The 21165-nt window shown below is 38.5% G+C and overlaps 1 protein-coding gene across 3 annotated transcripts in view; it reads left to right on the top strand.

Annotated features, from left to right (window-relative positions):
• The first annotated feature begins 203 nt into the window (after positions 1–203).
• The window catches only part of PPM1B (protein phosphatase, Mg2+/Mn2+ dependent 1B), a 77839-nt gene continuing 56877 nt past the window's right edge, over positions 204–21165 (top strand). The window contains exon 1 of one of the 3 annotated variants that reach the window (XM_014792318.2): positions 204–612. The gene's annotated coding sequence lies outside the window, so the exon portion shown is untranslated. The remainder of the gene's footprint in view (positions 613–21165) is intronic. The other 2 variants (XM_004436701.3, XM_004436702.3) reach the window with 2 other exon arrangements.

Genomic DNA, 21165 nt, shown 5'->3' with positions numbered 1-21165 from the left:
GAGGCGGGGCATTGTGGGCGGGGAAAACTACGTACGGAGGTACAGGGCCGCCGAAGTGGGCGGGAGGACGGTGATTGACGGGCTGCTCAGCAAACCGGGTACAGCGAGAGGCCGCGCGGCGTCCCAATGGGTGGGAGCTGGGGGAGGGGCTCGTCGAGGGGCGGGGAAGGACGGGGTGCGGGGAGGGGGTTGCAGAAGCCGCCGGAGCCACTGCTGCTCAATGGCGGAAAAGCCGCCGGTGCTCTGACCGCCTTGTCCCCCTAGCAGTTGCGGGGGAGTTTCCTGCCGGCGCGGCTGGAGTCTCTGTTTCTCAGGGTTCGGTGGCTGGAAGATGCTCCAGAGAGACGAGGCTGCGGCGGAGGAGGTGGCGGCGGCCGAATCGGCAGCGGCGCTAGGGTGGAGAGAAGGCGGCAGCGGCGGCGGCGGCGGCGTGCGGGGCCCGACGGTGTAAACAGCCCCGGCGGCGGCGGAGGCGGTGGCCGAGACCCCAAGGGGGAAGCGGCGGCTGAGGCAGGGTCGCGCCTCCGTTGGAAGCCTGGGCTGAGTGCAGCGGGGGGCTCTGCGGCGGGCGCGAGTGGACGCCCTAGACCTCGCCTCCCTCCCTCGCCCCAGGTAAGGCCGCTCGGCGCCCCGCCGCGGGGGAAACGGCTCGCGGGCACCGCCGAGGCCCCGGACCGCTTTGGGGTGCCGCCGAGCTGCGGCCGGGGCCTCTGCCTGCCTTATCCTCGCCTCTCCTCCTGCCGCGGAGCCCGGGGGAGCGGGACGCCGGGCCTGGCTCCTGGGTAGGCCCCTACCCCAGCCGCCGCCTGTGCGCTCGTCCGAGCCTCGGGGCAGGAATTGTAGTTGGCTCCAACGCCTGGAAGTCAACTACTTGCCTCTATTCTCTTCTTCAGTCTGCGAGCATCTCTTTCACACGAAGGCGCTGGGGTTACCCCAGGCCTTAACTCATCCCTTCCTGAACCATGCCTATTTGAAAACACTACCTTTTCCCATTTGTTTCCTCATCTGCTTCTGCCCTGTTCTGCGCTCCACTTCACTTCCTTGTTAAATCTTCTTTCTCGTTCTTCTCTCTCTGCGTCTCACCACCTCCTTCCTCCTTAGTGCCTTTAAATCGTTTCTCTTTTCTCAGCAGACTCCAGGCTTCTCTTCCCTGCTTTCCCCAGCAGTCCTTTTCAGATGTCATCGTTTTTAGCAGTGAAGTTCTTAAATGAAACTCCTATCGTCAGAACCCCAAATCTACCGGAGACCCATTAAGAGTAGACTCACCAGCTTTATGTGGCAGATGAGTTTTTTATAATTTAACCGAGCCTAACATCCTTTAAAAAGATAGATTGTATTATTAAATTTAGAGTGTGAAAGTAACTCTGAAGTAATTTTTCAATGTGTTGGAAATAGTTATTTTATTTTTTGAGTTGCATGACCTCTAATGTCAGATTTATTAGATCGAGAACATTTGTCCATCTTATTTGGCAAAGGCACTTCCTAAGCATTTGATAGCGGCCCACATTCATCAGTATTCAAGTTGGCTTAAAAACAGCTCAAAAACTTTAAAAAGAAGACATAAGAACAACTAGGAAGCTGTTTTGATGAAATCACAGTTAAAGACCTTTTAAAATAGGCTCCACATGTTTAATGTATCAAAATAAAGTTGGCAGGAGTCTTGTAAAAGGATTATTTAGGAATTTGAGTAGTCTTAGTGTTATGTAGCTATTTTGGGAAAAACATTCTTTTTCTGTTAAACGTTTACAACTCCTGTGATGTGAGAATTACTGAGGTTTATTGTGAGATTAACACAGGAACTCATTTGAGCTACTGCATGGATGTAGAAGTGGTAAATTGTTCAGGGTAGACAGTGTAAGTTGGTATGTTCTAGGAGATGGAGAAACATGCCATCGACACTGAATGTTAATAGACATTATTTCATTTACTTTCTCTGTTGTGCAATGGCAAACTTCTTATTGTTGGCCTACTTTTAAATAGAGCATTTCTAAATGAATAGTGAGGCAAGTTATTTTAATTATTATAATGGTCTTTTCCAAGTATACAGGCCTTTAAAAAAATATATTTGAAGTTATAGTATTAAAATTGTAATTTTTTAAAGAAATAATTTTTGTAGGCCTCCTGAATGGGCAATGTGTCATTTCAATAGAGCTTTTAAAATTTAGTATTTAGAACAGATTTTTTTAGTCAACAGATTTTATTTCAGGGATAATCTTGATTTTTACTGTGCTTCTTAACTTCTCTCAATGTCGTCTTTGTCTTTTTTTTTTTTTAATGGTGGTGGTTTGTGTTTTCCCCTCTTCGTTTATTTTTGCTCTCGTAAAGTCTTATTGCAGTGTCTGAGCACTGCAATATGTTATCAGCATAAAGCAGTATTTTTATTTGCTCTTTCATATGTGTTAGTTAAGATTTCCCCAGTTTCTTGTACATTATCCTTTGGATTTGTTCATGCAGTGAGTATTCCCTTAGAAGTGACCAGCAGAGCTTTCAACACCTGTTTTCTTGTACTGGGTGTCTGATTTTTATGAAGACTCCAGGAATAGGTGAAAGCCTTTTCAGTTTGTCTGATGGTCCAGTCATTAAATACTATTTTATGTCAGTAATTACATCATCTGAAGGAATGGTGGTGTGTCTAAATAGTTGTGCTTCTAAGAACACCTGATTCACAAGTTGACAAGGTCTAAAAAAGTGACTCTTGTTGAAAGTTTATTTTCCTGTAACATACGTTTTTTATGGAGTCTTTTGAATTAAAATGTGATGCTGATAGACTGTCTCTTGGCACTCTTGGAAGAGTAGAATTTGCCATGGTATAGCTTAGTGATGGTGGAGATTTATTAAAAACTGGCTGAGCCAATAGTGGAAGGATTGCAAACATGTCCTTGTAAATGGGTTGGTAAACATTTCTTTTATTGTACATGATACTGAGAGTGAATTTTTTTTTTTCCCCACACTCGTTGGTGTTAGTTACACATATTATCTACATTATATGAGTATTTGTATATGTAACTATTTTAAAGTATTTTGTGACATTACCTAGCATAGAAAGTAGTAAAATAGTATGATTGTAACTTTACAGTGATCCTTCATAAGATATTAATAAAGTGAATAAAATTAACTTATTAAAACATAACACCTTATTTTACTTTTTCTGTGAAATATGCGTGTCACTGATTTTAAGCAAAAATTATTTGGGAAACAACTGATAGTATCAGAAATATAATAGTTAAAAATTTTTTAATTCCAAAATTCCGATAGCAAAATATATTCAAGTAATACTTAGAATAAAATGTAAAATTATGATTAGTGGTAAGAGTATTTTGGGGAATATGGTTATTTCTGGATTTTCAATGATTTTTCACATGGTAATTCAATCTTCTTAATTTTTCCTTAGTGAACTAATTTCAGAATTTGCATTGAAACTGAATACTGCTATTTATATTAGCAACTTTAAAGTTTTATTGTAGAAAGTATCTTACATATTACATCAGCAGAATTGTGGATTAACAGGACTGATTAATTGGGGATATGAGATAAGATTCCTAGAAACTGGGTGAATCCGGGAAGTGTAATCTGGATTACTTCCCATCTCACTATCCTGTACTCAAACTAAATAGTGAAGGTAAAATAGGATAGATTTGGGGAATATTGGTTTTTGTAGTTTTTGCTTGACTGTCATAAAATTTATAAAATGACAGAGCTTGTCATCAGCTTGTAGCAGCTGATCTATCAAGTAGAGGTGAAGAAAAAGGTACATGGATGGGCCTCATGATCTGTCCTTATTTTATCCTTGTTTTTGTTGGTGATACTTGTTTACTTCAAAATATTGATTTAAAGTCAAATCACTTTTGGTCTTTTAGACTAATTTAAGTATTCTAATATTCGATTAGCCGTTTTGGAATCTTTTTTTCAAATGAAACATTTCTAATGTGATTTAACCTCTTTGTGTAGATTTGACTTGCATTACACTTTTCAACATTCCATCTATATTCCCCCTCTTTCCCCTAAAGAACACTGCCATTTATTTTTTATTTTTATTTTTTCTAAATGTTGCTGCTCCCCAAATTTTATTCTTTTTTTTAAGATTTTTTTTTTTTAATTTTTATTTATTTTTTTCCCCCAAAGCCCCAGTTGATAGTTGTATGTCATAGTTGCACAGCCTTCTAGTTGCTGTATGTGGGACGCGGCCTCAGCATGGCCGGAGAAGCAGTGTGTCGGTGCGCGCCCGGATCCGAACCCGGGCTGCCAGCAGTGGAGTGTGCGCACTTAACCGCTAAGCCACGGGGCCGGCCCCCCAAATTTTATTCTTAATCTATTACTTTTCTTACTTTCCACAGTTTCAATTTTATTTATTTATTTATTTATTTATTTACCCCAAAGCCCCAGTAGATAGTTGTATGTATGTCATAGCTGCACATCCTTCTAGTTGCTGTATGTGGGACGTGGCCTCAGCATGGCCAGAGAAACAGTGCGTTGGTGCGCACCTGGGATCCGAACCCGGGTCACCAGCAGCGGAGCACGCGCACTTAACCGCTAAGCCACAGGGCTGGCCCAAGACTGCCATTTAGACTAACATTTTTTTTGATCAGGTAGTTGGATCAGTGTTATGATAAAAAGAAGTCTTTACTAAATTCTTGATAGTTATGAAGTTTTCCAAAAATGTAGTCTTATATACTGTAGTTTCACTTCTCAGACTTGATAAAGATTTTGAGATTTACTTTTTAGTATAATCTAGCAACCTAGGAAACAAATACCATATGGTAGCTCATGCCTTTTTTTTAAGTTTTCATTCGAATTTCAGAGTGTTTTATTTCTCCACTTCAATTTAATGTTAATAACAGAGATAAACATTTTGCTCTGGATTATGGTAAGTCATGATACAGAGGAGTTGAGTTCTTCAAGGAAATTTTTTTCTTTTTCTTTTCCTACAGCTAACTTGTAACCACATCTACAATATCTTATTATTTCTTGGCATAACATATACCTTTTATAATGATACCCTTTGTAATAACTTATTTAACTTTAAGAATCCAGTAACTTAACAATCAATTGTAGTATTTTAACTTGTTCGTGTATTTAGACGTTTAACATGGTTTGTAACATTTAAAGCACAGTTTACTAATTTAAAGCTTTTATGACTTACTAAATAGTTTAATATTAACTTGCTAAAAATAAGTTGGATTCAGTTTTCTTTTGGAGTATGTTGCAATGTCAAGATTATATTTATTGGCTATAAATTGATTTGTTTCTTGAAAATTAACGATCTTAAGGTTTAGAAACATAAAATCCTTTTAAACAAAAGAAGATCTGCTAAACGTGTTGTGATACTTAGAGGAGAGAGAGACAGACGTTGGAAGACTCCTGTTGAATGTAAGGAACTTGTCTTACTTTCTGAGATGGGACAGATTACTGGCAGTGATACAGGGAGGATAAGACCTGGCTCTAGTATTGCTGTGCTTTTTTGTCCACATAGAATGTCCTCCACTTCAAAACAGGTTGTGAATGAAAAGTGCATTTGTATGATAAAAACGTGAAAAACCTTTACCTACATGGAAAACTGTTTTAAAACGTGGTTATGTCATCAGGGATAAACAAATTTGTAATATAAGAAAAAACCCAAGTGAATAGATTTTGTTTGTTAGGTAGTACATACCTGAGAAGCAGATTTGAAAAAGGTTATATGGAGTAATTTGTGAAGTTATGAAGGATTTCAAAGCACTTTAAAGCTTGAGAGTAATGTCACTGATTCTTAAATCTAATTGCATTTTATTTTCTTTCTGTGGATATGTATAAGTGCACTCCTAATATTGAAAAGAGATAGTTAATAGATGTTCTTATGAGTAGGAGAATCTAGGAGTGTTCATATTACTCATGAGTACTTTTTTTTTTTTAATTATTTTTATTTTTTTTGGTGAGGAAGATTGACCCTTAGCTGGCATCTGTTGCCAATCTTCCTCTTTTTGCTGAGGAAGATTGGCTCTGAGCTAACATCCGTGCCCATCTTCCTCTGTTTTGTATGTGGGACGCTGCCACAGCGTGGCTTGATGAGCGGTGCGTTGGTCTGTGCCCGGGATTCGAACCAGTGAACCCCAGGCTCCCGAAGCATAGGCCCTGAACTTAATCACCATGCCATGGCGCTGGCCCTCATGGGTGCTTAACCCCTTGTTGGCAAAGAGTTTTTCTGTTCCCCCCTTCTGATTAAAGCAGTCAACTCTGAGTTAATGAACTGGTATTATCTATTGAATACAAACAGCCCTTCTTTTTTTTTTTTTAGATTTATTTTTTATTTTATTTTTTACTGAAGTAACATTGGTTTATAATATTATATAAATTTCAGGTGTACATCATTATATTTCGATTTATGTCGGCCCTTCTTCTTAGTCCCTTACAAAGAGGAAATAATTAACTCAAAGCAACTCTAAATGATAGAATGTATGGGAGATCAAGTTTAGATATGAGAGGCTTCCTGTTACTTATACTTACTCTAGGTTACCAACCTACTGAGAAGTAAAAGAATTCAATAGAGTTTAATAGTATTTAGTTTGAAGCCCCCACGCCCCCACCCCCCATTATTGCATTCACTGAGTGCCTTCTGATATGCAAGGCACCATACCAGGCTGGAGACAGAACAAAACAGACAAAATCCCTGCCCTCATCGATCTTAGATTCTGGTAACAAACACTCTTCCTCAGTTTACATTACAACTGTGCTCCCTTTGTGGATGGCTTAAATTATGAGTGGAAAATTTGGGATGTATGGTGTTTTCTACAGTATGGTTAGAAGCTGTGATTACAGCTTTACTATTTTTAACAAGAGAGGAAAGAAACATCTTCCTGTAACTGGACAAACACTGGAATATGAAAAGAGGAAGTAGGAAGAGGGGAATATTGTTGTATCTAAGATTAAAAGGTGAGCCAAAGATAGAAAAGAGATCCCTACATTAGGTATAGGGGAAGCTAGGGGTTTCAAGTGTTTCCATTTACTGTCCCACCTTGGATAGATGAGTTCCTGGACTGGAGAATGGGAGAAAAGGTGACATAATGGGAGCAGAGTGAACAGGACTTTTTAACAAGTCTGGTTTAAATAACTTGGGATGTACCTATAAAATATATGTTGTCGTTTGTGTGTGGAAAAGACCCTGTTGCTGTTCTGGTCTTTTATGAGTACAGCTGAAAGACTAGTGATTGGCCAGTAGTGTCTGGATACGCTGTCACTGATTTGTGACTGCTACTTCTTTTCTCTGGATATTTGACAGTTCTGTTGAAGATAGCTGATGGAGCCAATCTATCTCTTGGTTTATTGTGCTCAGATTGGTGTGTGTTTGTCACTGCTTCCCTTAATTCCATAGCTGTGGTGTGTTACTTCAAGTTGTGCCTTTGTTTCCTGCATTGTAAATTTCTGCACGAGGATGTCCTATTGCTCTTAGATATGAAGCAGGTGCTGAGTTTTCTGCTTTCTGTTCTAGAGCTTTCCTAGTGATGATCCAGTTTGGTAAAGATGTCTCTTCCTAAGTTTACACAAACATTGCACACTTAAGATAAGCATGAGAGATCTTTGATCTTTGTTTTTATTTTAATGCATAATGTCTTTCGCTTTCATTTGTGAGTCATTGAGTCAGTCTCATGTGATCTTGCTTGCTGCAGTGAAATGACATTGATTTGTTTTTTATTTTAAAGCAAATGAACTTTGTTTGTTTCAGTGCCTCAGTATAAAAATGAACACTAGTGCCATTCATGACCTAAGAGACCTCATTTATAGCACCCAAATAAGCCTTCGCATGACTAGTTTCACTTTCAATATATTTTTCTAACTGTATTTATCACTTTTATCAAAATGCTGATGTGCAAAAGAGCTTGAACTTTTTGTTTTTTTTGTTTTTTGTTTTTTTTAAAGATTTTATTTATTTTATTTTTCCCCCCAAAGCCCCAGTGGATAGTTGTGTGTCGTAGCTGCACATCCTTCTAGTTGCTGTATGTGGGACTCGGCCTCAGGATGAACGGAGAAGTGGTGCCTCGATGCGCACCCGGGATCCGAACCCGGGCCACCAGCATCGCAGCGCGCGCACTTAACCACCAAGCCACAGGGCCGGCCCTGAGCTTGAACTTTTTGAATATACTAAATTTACTACTGTAATTCAGACCAGGTTCATTAAGCTGTTCATTTGGATATCTTTGAGTGCCTGTATTTTAGATTTAAAAACAAAATAAAAACAACTCTACTTAATTTCTTAAACTATCTCTTATAGTTGGTTTTGTTTATATAATTCAGAATTTTATTAAAGCTTTGGTGGTTATAGGTCCTAAATATAAGGAAACCGAGTCTAATTTCTTTCTATTCAGTTGTTCTGGGGTGTTTTGAATAAAAATGTGAAAGTGCAATGATAACTTCAGCTTCATACACAATAGTTTTCAGTTATACTTTCCTTTTTTTGGTTTTTGTTTTATAAAATCTAGCTCTGGTTTGTAGGAGAAGTACACGTTTGGAAGGGTTAGTGATGATTTAGTTTCCATTATTGCTCTTATCCTACGTCTTGAGTCTTTTTCTCAGTGATAGGTTTATATTTTAGTTCACATTATTGGCTGTTCTCTTGTGCTTTTGGTTTGTGTTGCTTTTTCTGCCTCTGTCTTTGCTTACTTGATTTTTATTTAAATATAGGGTGGCCACCAGGTCTGGAAACACAGATGCGTACACAATAAATGGTTTATTGATGTTATAGTAGAGAAATGTTAAAATAATATCTATGTTTTCAGACTTTATGACCACCCTACAGAGTAGAATTCATGTAGGTGGGTCTTTTGTTTTTGTTTGGATGTGTGTTGCATGGCCAAATCATGGAGTCAAGTATAAGGTGTATTTTAAATATAAAGGAGTAGAGATACAGAGTTAATTATAGAGAGCTGGCTGGAATAACATTGACCCTGCAGTTTTAAGAGGACTGAAAACAATCTAACAAGGTAAAAATAAGTGTGATATTTAATTGTCGTCAGATATTTTGGCTAACAAAGTTTGGGAGATGCTAGATAGCAGTCGCTTCAGGATTAGACATGAAAGATGGTCAGAGGGGTTGGCCAAATGGTGATGACTTTAAAAGAGTGTGTTTTGGGGCTTTAACTGTATTGTTTGAGAGTAATGCCTTGATAATGTTAAAATTCTTCTTAGTCACGGAAGAATGAAAACTGTTCTATGTCCACAGACTGAGGTTACTTTTTCACAAATGTGCATGAGGCATCTACTCAGCAGATTTAGATACATATTTCTGAATTTTTTCTACTCTGTGTTTTTAGGTAAAGCTATAGGTTGCTTAGCACTGTTTACTTGTGTATGTTTGTAAGTGTCTATTAAGTATAAGAAGGCTTTATACTTGCAGTGGGTAATGTTTCTGGAAAAAGTTCCAGAAGGAGGATGGTGATTGGGAATATGCACTCAAAAGTCAGACTACTTGGATTTGAACCCCTGTTCCACCACTCCATCGGTGGATAACTTAAAGCAGTTACTTAATGTTTCTAAACCTCAGTTTTCTCATTTGTAAAGTGAGGATGATAATATATTTCATAAAATTGTTGGATTGAGATAATCCATGTAAAGCCGTTACCATACATTGTAACCACTAACATTTGAGTGCTTTCTATTCTTGTTTTAACTATTATTAATACTCTTACTGCTGCTGCTACTAAGTGGTATACCATAAGTGGAAAGAGTACCTAAACTAGGAGGCAGAAGACCCTGTTTGAGGTTCCCATTGAACCTTTTTTTTTTTTTTTTGTGAGAGAGATCAGCCCCGAGCTAACATCCATGCTAATCCTCCTCTTTTTGCTGAGGACGACTTTCAAAAATTTTGGGTCCTAATAGATTTGGAAGACTGAGGCAAAGCCTAAAGAAAGTTTAGGCCCGTATAAAGAACATATCACCTGCTATCTGCACACGTCCATTAAAAGTTTAATATTATAAGGTAAAAGAGCTTTTTCCCTTGACCACAACACTAAATTTTTCAGCTAATGTCACTGAAATCAGAGGGAGTTCATGTCCTATCTGTATTTGACAACCTGGATGATGAAACAAGGGCTTGGACTTCATGATTTTATGCTTGATCGTTTTATTATAAGATTGATTTCAGACATATTGACAGAGATCACCTTTTTAACTTCAGCAAAGAAGCCCAGGAATAAAATAACAGCTCTTCCTAATCCCAATAGTTTTTCAATTAGCAGTGACATTAAAATAAGTTCAGGGCTACATGATTTTACTTCTAATTGTTCTTTGTTCTCTCTTCCCTCCCAAATAAATGGCTGCAGATTACAAAAACCAATTTAAGAAAAAAATCAGACAGTAAAGGTTTCACGAGGCTTTCAGAGGAAATTTTATTTATAGGTTTGATTGTCTAATTATTTTAGTGCTATGTTTATGAGTAGTCAGTGAAGTGGAACAGAACATGACTCTAATGTACAGTCATAGTCCTAACGCTCACAAAAGTGAATTTACTTTACCCTGGAGCATGGTCATAGTATGACCAACATATTTAGACTGTTTCATATAGACACTGTTTCTCATGATAGAATGTATATACCATATCAGTACAAAAATCACCAATATTTCTGGCAAAACAGCTCAAACGCTGATGTTTTCCTTAGTAAAATTAGCTCCTGCTTGATAGAATTAGCACACACAACAGTCTTGTCCTAAAAAAGGAGGTTTCTCAAGATAAGGTACTTTGTGGCACTTCACACTACTGATAACTCCTCCCTACCTGAAACTCTTTACCCTTCTGCCAACTTTCAAAACAGTTGCAATCAAAACACTCACAATCATTAATGTTTATTCTTTTCCTTCAGTCTCCTAAATTCAAGAGGAAAATGGGACCCCCAAAACAGTATTTAGCCTTCAACCCAAAACATATGCCCTCAGCTATCACTTTTATATTGACTTCTGAGAAGAATTTTAGTCTAGATTTTAATCAAGCTTGGCTGTTCTACATATCTTCAAACATAACATAACCAAAATCTTCATCTCTGCACCCAAACCACCTGCACATCCCAATCTAACTATTTGCATTAACTGCCTATTAATTTACATATTCATAATCCGTCTTCTAGTAACTTGGGCTAGAAACCATACATTTTTTATATAAATCCAACCACTATACACCAAGTCACTATGTTCCATCAAATTTTAAGTATCTCTCTTATCCTCCACCCTAATCTGGAGCATCACCACCTATTATCTGGATTGTCTCATTGCCTCTTAGTTGGTCCCCCTAAATTCAATCTCCCTCGATTCCTTCGATCTACCCTGTGGATTATCAACAGCTTCATTTTTCTAAAATACACCTTAACTGTCTGAAAAATATGTAGTGACTTCCCACTTCCCAACTGACATTAAGTACAAAATACCCAGTCTGGAACCTTCCTCTCTAACCTGCCCTGCCTAGGCCTTACACAGGCCAAGTACATCATGCTCATTCCGACGTCATAGTCAATTTGTTCCATTTTCTTTTAGTGAGCTAACCAAATCAAGGTGCCTATAAAATACCTCCTCTTTGACACCATCCCTAACCCTTCATCCTACCACCCTCTCACCACTCCTATACAATCATCCACATTCCTTTTAACATTTTTGCCTTTCTTATCCCCTCCTACCCTAACTTGTGACCTTGGCACCTAGCAGGTACTAAGTAAAATACACATTACATTAAAAGATACTTCTTCAAGAAAGGATATCCTATGGGGCCGGCCCAGTGGCGCAAGTGGTTAAGTGCACGTGCTCCACTGTGGCGGCCCGGGGTTCGCAGGTTCGGATCCCGGGCGCGCACCAACGCACTGCTTGACAAGCCAAGCTGTGGCAGCGTCCCATATAAAGTGGAGGAAGATGGGCACAGATGTTAGCCCAGGGCCAGTCTTCCTCAGCAAAAAAAGAGGAGGATTGGCAGATGTTGGCACAGGGCTGATCTTCCTCACCAAAAAAAAAAAAAGAAAGGATATCCTAGTTAGCATTACAAGGCGGGCCTCTGTAATTATTTTTAAAACTGCCTTTAAGTTAAAATGTTTAATGTGTCATTTTATAGACACATCATCTAATTAATCCCTAAAAACTCTTAAACACAATTAACAAAAACACCAGCATCCTAATGGCAAAGTAAATCCATATTTCTGCCTATAAGATTTTGTCATTAAGAAAAACACAAATAGGAAAATAGAAAATAGGGCAAATGAAAATAGAAAATACACAAAAGAGGAAATTCAAATGGCCAATAAACATATGAGAATGTTCACTCTCACTAGTAATAGGAAAATGCAAAATTAAAGTCACAATGAAACAGCATTTCTCTCTCATCAGATTGAAGGAAGAACAAGATTCTCAATACCAAATATAGACAGGGATATAGGGCTATGCTGTATGATACAGTAGCTGCTAGCCATGTGTGACTAGTAAGAATTTGAAATGTGGCTAATCGAAATTGAGATTTGCTGTTGAGTATAAAATACCATATTTTAAAGATTTAATAGAAAAAAAGAAAATGCAAAAAAATCTCATTTTTATTGTTTACATATTGAAATATTTTTGATATACTAGATTAAATAAAATATATCGTTAAAATTAACTTCACCTGGGGGCCGGCCCGGTGGCGCAAGCGGTTAAGTGCGCGCGCTCCGCTGCGGCGGCCCGGGGTTCGCTGGTTCGGATCCCGGGCGCGCACCGATGCATTGCTTGGCAAGCCATGCTGTGCCGGCGTCCCATATAAAGTGGAGGAAGATGGGCACAGATGTTAGCCCAGGGTCGTCTTCCTCAGCAAAAAAAAGAGGAGGATTGGCGGATGTTAGCTCAGGGCTGATCTCCTCACAAAAAAAAAAAAAAAAAAATTAACTTCACCTGTTCCTTTTTTGTTAATGTGACTAATAGAAAATTTTAAGTTACATGTATCGCCGACATTATATTTATATAGGACAGCACTGATACTGATACACAGCAACAGAAACTTCTATATAGCACTGGTGGGAGTATAAATTGGTACAACCACTTTGGAGGAATTTTGGAAGTATCTAGGTAGGTTGTAAGATGAGAACAGCCTACAATTCAGCAATTATGAACACTCCTAAGTATGTGCGAGAAACTCTCACCTATACATTACACAAAAGACGTGTATATTATGTTTTAGCACCACTTTTTACAATTACAAAAATAATCCAAATGTTCATCCAAAAAGATCAGACAAAATGTGTTATAATCATAAAATGGAATACTATGCAATACATATTCAATACTACAAAAAAAAAGAGCAACAAGGAATAACTTTGCAAAAATGTTAAGTGAAAAAAATATTGTATAAAAAGAATTCCATATATGATCATGTACTAAAACTATAAAATCTCTTAAAACAGTACTATATGGTATTTAGACATAGATACATAGAGATCATATATGTGAGGGTAGGCACAAAATTCAGGATAGTGGGAAAGAAAGGATGGAATCCGAGAAGATTACAGAAGGGCTTCAGCTATATTGGCAATGTTCTATATCCTAAACTAAGCTGGGTAGTGAATACTGTGGTGTTCATTATTCTCTAAAACTCTTTTTACATCTGAAATATTTCCATGTTTTTAACATATGATTTTGTATACCATGTATAGCATTCATTGGGTATAATTTATGGTTTTGGAGACATAAGCAAAACCTCACAATTTTAACCATGTTAAAAGCAGTTATATCTTGAATAACATCAGGGTGCAGAAGCTACATCTAAACACCACTTATGTAAACACCAATTTTATACCACTACCACTACTACAATGAAAAAAAGGGAACAATACATCCTAGATCAGGGGTCAGCAAACTCTTTCTTTAAAGAACCAAAGAATAACTATTTGGGACTTTGCAGGGCCATATGGTTTCTGTCACCACTACTCTACCCCGCCATAGTAGTGGGAAAGCAGTCACAGACAATATGTAAACAAAGGAGCATGTCTGTGTTCCAATAAAACTTTATTCACAAAAACAGGCAGCAGACCAAATTCGGCCTAGGAGCCATAGTTTGGTGACCCCTGCTTACATCCATCCTTAAAAAAGCAATCAGCAAATCCATTAAGTGAAAATCTGAAGGAGAAATGGATTTGCATAGTAACAAAATATATGCCATGAATTACTTGGTAATCACAAAAGAGAAAACGTTCCTTGTCCACGGAGACCTCTACCAACCACCACCTTAACCCAGTGATCAAACTTAGCACCAATAATAGTGTGACAATCAGGCATTTTGTGCCTGCTGGTGTGATGTAATATGAAGCAGCATCACCTATGCAGTATCCTGACCAAAATGTTTCACCTGTTTAACGCAGTCTTTAGCTCTAACTTAGCTTACAGAAGACAAAGGAGGAAATTTTAAACAAGACCTCAAAGAAACAATCAGATGAATTCTGAATGTGGGATATTTTACAAGATAATTGGTCTCTTAAAAAGAGAGTCATTGGGCTAGCCCTGTGGCTTAGTGGTTAAGTGCGCGCCCCTCCGATACTGGCGGCCCCGGTTCAGATCGGGGCGCGCACTGAAGCACGGCTTCTCCGGCCATGCTGAGGCCGCGTCCCACATACAGCAACTAGAAGGATGTTCAACTATGACATACAACTATCTACTGGGGCTTTGGGGGAAAAAATAAAATAAAATAAAATAAAAACCAGAGAGCAAAATAAAGATACTTCCCACAAAGGCTCTGAATATTTTTAAAAAAAGTCATTTTCTTAAGTGAGTGTTTAAATTTAAAAGAGAATCGAGACACAATAGCAAATGCAGTGTAATGCACAATCCTTCACTGGATGCTGGTGTGGAAGGGGAAAAGCTATACAAGACATTGTTGACCCAACTGGGAAAATATGCATATGGACTGGGGATTAGATGATTTCTGGAGATTAGATCATTGTGTTATGTATGATAACAACATTGTAGGCATAGAAGAAAAGGTCCTTTATTGGAGATTCATACTTAAGTATTTCGGTGTGAAGTGACATGATGTCTAAAACTTATTTTTAAATGGTTCAGCAAATATGGCAAAAATACAAAACACTGTTGCATTTAGGTGGTGGGTATATAGGTACTCACATACTGCTACAATGTTCTGTAGGATTAAAAATTTTCATAATACAAAGGCAAAAATGCAATATGAGATTATTTATTTAAATTTATTAAAATTTATTATTAAATTTTATTCATCACTCTCCTCCACAAATATTAAATTAGTCCTAAGTCTCCCCAAAAGCTCTCAAGGTTACTTATCAAAATGAACCCAAAAGAAACTCTCCTCAAGTCCACGATGACCCTGATATTTTTCCTAAGCATCTGATTTCTACAAGTGGGAACAAGGCAAAAATTACAAGTATACTGCCATTTGATTTTTATACATTTTAGAAAGATTCTTAACATATAAAATATACCTATAATTCGTTTACAGCATTTTTACTTTTTACCTTGTATAATTATTCATATAGATGTTTTACTCCCTTCCTCACCTCCCAACTGGCAGACTCAAATAATCTTTGTTCCCCAAATTGCCTAATGCTAGCAGACAATATTATTTACTAAATAAAAATTGAACAGCAGGAAATTTGTGTTCATATCTTTAACAAGTTCAGCATTAAGTCTTTTTTTTTTTAATTTTATTTATTTGTTTTTCCCCCAAAGCCCCAGTAGATAGTTGTGTGTCATAGTTGCACAGCCTTCTAGTTGCTGTATGTGGGACGCGGCCTCAGCATGGCTGGAGAAGCAGTGCGTCGGTGCGCGCCCGGGATCCGAACCCGGGCTGCCAGCAGCGGAGCGCGCACACTTAACCGCCAAGCCACGGGGCCGGCCCAGCATTAAGTCTTTCAGAAGGAATGTAAAGCTCTCTCTCTCCCCTCTTCCTACCCCCTACTGTCCTCTCCCTAAAAGATAGTGTTTCTATGGAAAAATTTATTCAGCAAATATTTATAGCATACAATACAGATGCATGGATAAACTAGCATACAAAACTAACACAGCTGTTGCCCTTATGTAGCTTACACTCTGGTAGAAAATGAGAAACTTAGAAGAGAACTCTTGATTTTAGAGTCAAAAGGACCTCAAGATAGCATTTGGTCCAGCCCTCTGCCTTAACTCAGGCAAAAAATATTACATTACAGATTAAGGCGACTAAATCCTAGAAAGAACAAGTAACTCACAAAGTCACAGAATCATTAAAAGGTTCAATGGGGGGCCGGCCGTTGGCTTAGCAGTTAAGTGCGCGCGCTCTGCTACTGGTGGCCCGGGTTCGGATCCGGGTGCACACCCACGCACCGCTTCTTGGGCCATGCTGAGGCCGCGTTCTACGTACAGCAACTAGAAGGATGTGCAACTATGACATACAACTATCTACTGGGGATTTGGGGAAGAAAAAAAGGAGGAGGATTTGCAATAGATGTTAGCTCAGGGCCGGTCTTCCTCAGCAAAAAGAGGAGGATTGGCATGGATATTAGCTCAGGGCTGATCTTCCTCACACACACAAAAAAGGAGTAAAATCAGAATTTGGGTCTTTTTTCCTACAAAATGAATAAGTTATTTTACGTACAGATCATTTTTGTGAGCGTTAGGACTATGACTGTACATTAGAGTCATGTTCTGTTCCACTTCACTGACTACTCATAGACATAGCACTAAAATAATTAGACAATCAAGGCTTAGCACTAAAATAATTAGACAATCAAACCTATAAATAAAATTTCCTCTGAAGATTTTATTTATTTATTTATTTATTTTCCCCCCAAAGCCCCAATAGATTGTTGTATGTCATAGCTGCACATCCTTCTAGTTGCTGTATGTGGGACGCAGCCTCAGCATGGCCGGAGAAGCGGTCTGTTGGTGCGCGCCCGGGATCCGAACCCGGGCCACCAGCAGCGGAGTGTGCGCACTTAACCGCTAAGCCACGGGGCCGGCCCTAAAATTTCCTCTGAAAGCCTCGTGAAACCTTTACTGTCTGATTTTTTTCTTAAATTGGTTTTTATAATCTGCAGCCATTTATTTGGGAGGGAAGAGAGAACAAAGAACAATTAGAAGTAAAATCATGTAGCCCTGAACTTATTTTAATGTCACTGCTAATTGAAAAACTATTGGGATTAGGAAGAGCTGTTATTTTATTCCTGGGCTTCTTTGCTGAAGTTAAAAAGGTGATCTCTGTCAATATGTCTGAAATCAATCTTATAATAAAACGATCAAGCATAAAATCATGAAGTCCAAGCCCTTGTTTCATCATCCAGGTTGTCAAATACAGATAGGACATGAACTCCCTCTGATTTCAGTGACATTGGCTGAAAAATTTAGTGTTGTGGTCAAGGGAAAAAGCTCTTTTACCTTATAATATTAAACTTTTAATGGAAGTGTGCAGATAGCAGGTGATATGTTCTTTGTACGGGCCTAAACTTTCTTTAGGCTTTGCCTCAGTCTTCCAAATCTATTAGGACCCAAAATTTTTGAAAGTCATAGAAACAATGAAAAGGAACAAACTGATGATAAACACAACATGGATGGATCTCAGAAACATGCTGAGTAAAAGAAGCCAGACACAAAGGAGTACATGTACTGTATGATTCCATTTTCATGAAATTCTAGAAGAGGCAGAACTGCTCTACTGACACCACATTAGTGGTTGCCTAAGTCTGGAGGGGATGGGGAATTGACTTCAGAGGGGCGTGAAGGAACTTTTCGGAGTGATAGAAATGTTCTATATCTTTTGTTGTGGTGGTGGATACACAAGTGTACACATTTCTCAGAACTCGTAAAACTGTACACATAAAATGGGCACATTTTATTATATGTAAAACAACAACAACAACCAGGGGTCTTCAACAGAACAAGTTGGACCATGGAATGAAACTTTATGGATTGGATGCAAATCGGAGGTTTTTATGCTGAATTGACCTTTTTTGACAGTAAAGCTGTCTGACGCTGGTAATACCCCTTGATGTGTCTGACACGCAGTTATATATAAGAGAAGGTAATTCAGATAAATGCAGTGATTTTACTACATTTGAAATATGACCAAATGTATATAATCAACTAAAATGTTCTGATAATATCTGGTTAAATAAGTTTTTTTTTCCTGGTTTGCTGGTTTCAGAAGTCATTGAAAGGATTTCAGAAGTAAAAATCTTTTAAAAAATATAAACCTAGTTGGAAAAACTTGAGAGTTCAAAGTATTATCTGTAGGATAATCATTCTCTAAACATCACATATTTTCTTTTTTTTTTTTTTTTTTTTTAAAGATTTTATTTATTTTATTTTTTGCCCCCAAAGCCCCAGTAGATAGTTGTATGTCATAGCTGCACACCCTTCTAGTTGCTGTATGTGGGACTCGGCCTCAGGATGGACAGAGAAGTGGTGCCTCGAGGCGCACCCGGGATCCGAACCCGGGCCGCCAGCATCGCAGCGCGCGCACTTAACCACCAAGCCACAGGGCCGGCCACCATCACATATTTTCTTGTCTGTCAGTTTGTATATTGATAGTTGATCTGGGACATAGACTATAGTTGTTTTTTTTTTTTTTTTTGACATGAATATGTCTGGTTTTATTTATGTATTAGGTTGGTTATGATAGACTAAGGTTTGATTTATGGATTATAATGGTAATGATAGCTAATACTTCGAAAGCACTTAGTTTAAGCCAGGCACTGACCTATGCAGTTAACCTGCTCTATCTCATTCAGTTACTACAAGAACTCTGTGATGTAGGTGCTTTTATTACTCTTATCTTTTAGATGAATACATCCTGGCTTTGAGAAATTAAATAATTAGGTTAAGGTCACACAATAAGTGGTTGAGCTGGCATTTGAATGAATGGCACATTGAAATGGCAAATTGAATGGCACAATGGCAATTGAAATATGCTAAAGCTTGGGCCGGCCCCGTGGCTTAGTGGTTAAGTGCACGCACTTGGCTGCTGGCGGCCCGGGTTCGGATCCCGGGCGTGCACCGACGCACCGCTTCTCCGGCCATGCTGAGGCCGCATCCCACATACAGCAACTAGAAGGATGTGCAACTGTGACATACAACTGTCTACTGGGGCTTTGGGGGAAAAATAAATAAATAAATAAAATTATAAAAAAAAAATATCCTAAAGCCCATACCTTTTTTTTTTTTTTAATGTAAAAAAGAAGTCTTGAGAGGGAGAGTGGTGATTGAAAGAGGACATGATTTGGGATTTCTGCAGATCCTGTAACCCATAGTAAGTGGATCTTTGTTAGTAAAGACTCTGGTATTTCTAGCTTTTTTTTTTTTTTTTTTGCAGGGGAAGATTTGCCCCATGCTAATGTCTGTTGCCAATCTTCCTCTTGTTTCTTCCTTTCCCCGCCCCCAGAGCCCCAGTACATAGTTGTGTATAGTTCTGAGTTCTTCTGGTTCTTCTATGTGAGCCGCTGCCACAGCATGGCTACTGACAGATGAGTGGTTTGGTTCCACATCTGGGAACTGAACCCGGGCTGCCAAAGGGGAGCGTGCAGAACTTTAACTGCTAGACCATCAGGACTGGCTCTGGCATTTCTAGCTTTTGGCAGCCTGTGATGGCAGGCAGTGCTTCACGAATCTGAGCTAATGGCCATGACGACCATTGGAAATGAGGTTTCTGCCATTCCCAAGGTCGTTCATCCAACAGTCTGGCTCTTTGCCGTCAGGAGACTCTTTCTCTTCCTCATCCTAACTCCCAACATCCTTATGTCATTGTCTCAAGTCAGGTTCCTCTGGAAGATCTCATGGGATCATTTTCTCTGAGTTCTTGCATGTTCATAAGAGTTTGTTTACACTCTTTTATACTTGAAAATCAGTTTTGCTGGATGTAAAATATGTGACAAATATTTTCTTCCCTGCATATCTTAAATAACATTGTTTTCTGGCATAGAGTATTGTTGTCAAAGTTTGATGACAATCTGATATAGCCTGAATGCATGTTCTTCACAGTTCAGATATGCATGTAGTCTAATTTTTAGAACACACTTTACATATCCAAACAGTAATTGGTTTTTACTTTCTCATTGAATTTGCAGCTTAAGCAGAATACCACTATCATCAAAGCTATTTATGACCAACCTTTTCCTTATCGAAGGGCTAGAGGAGGGATTAAGAAGTGGTACTATTGCCCCAAATTTGAAATTTATACTATGCTTTTGAGTTAGAACAAGAAAATCTAAATTATTCTCCTATCTGGTGAACCTCAGTTGTCATAAATTAGTTTCACAAAATCTATGACTTACTGAATTGATTTGTTTTCATAATCTAATCTAGAGCTGTAGTTTCCAATCTTTGAGGGATTCTTAAAACTGCCCAGTATATTCCCATCAGTAACATCTCTTTTTTACTGGAGCTGGGTATGGTGAGTGCCTGGTTATCCAACTGTTATAATAAAAACTGTCGAAAGTATCAATTCAATGATTTTTCATACCTTTTTGAACTTATTCCATATCTATTACTATTTCAAAAACCTTAAGTAAATACCACTGATAGTGCAATTCACCAGAGTTGATTTGGAAGAAGAGAGAACTTTTCATTTAATTCTGAAAGCATTAAGACTTGGAAGGAAGGATGAGAGCCAAATGTTCTGTTTTTGTGAGTTTAGTGAAGGGGGAAAGTATTCTTCCTTTGCTTCTCAGTCAAGCAGAGACTAGTGTTTAGGATTTGATGCAGATATTTGTGAAAGAATATGCTCTTTAAGGCTCTGGACTGGTATTAGAAATATGTGACTTTTCAAGTATCATTTCAAGTATGAGCTAATTATGAATCCTATTACTAGTATCATTAATTTTAGCCATGTATCATACTAGTAAAAGCTGTTAATCTGGGCCTCGCGTCTAGCAACAGGCTGGTACTGAAGAGTACTTGGCTATATCATAGGAACATTTTTTGATAACCCTTTGGAGAATATGTGGCCTCAGGTGAAAGTTGAAAATAGAAAGAGGCACTGTTCTAAGCATTTCATGTGTATTAGCTTTTTAAATTCTCATAATTCTTCTCTGAGGGTAAGTATTATTCCTGTCATTTTATAGAAACTGAGTCCCAGGAAAGGTTAAGTAACTTGACCAAGATCACCTCACATGTAGGAAATAAATGTAAATCCAGACAGCTTGACTCTAGAGTCCTTGCTTTTAACTGCAAGTAGACAGAATAGAGTGCATTGCGGAAATACATTAT

The sequence above is a fragment of the Ceratotherium simum genome, chromosome 11 (genome assembly GCF_057802395.1).
Source record: "Ceratotherium simum simum isolate JZ-2026a chromosome 11, ASM5780239v1, whole genome shotgun sequence".
In the NCBI taxonomy this organism is placed as follows: Eukaryota; Metazoa; Chordata; class Mammalia; order Perissodactyla; family Rhinocerotidae; genus Ceratotherium; species Ceratotherium simum.
Note: the sequence above shows the minus strand (reverse complement) of the source record. Positions and strands in the feature narration are given on the sequence as shown.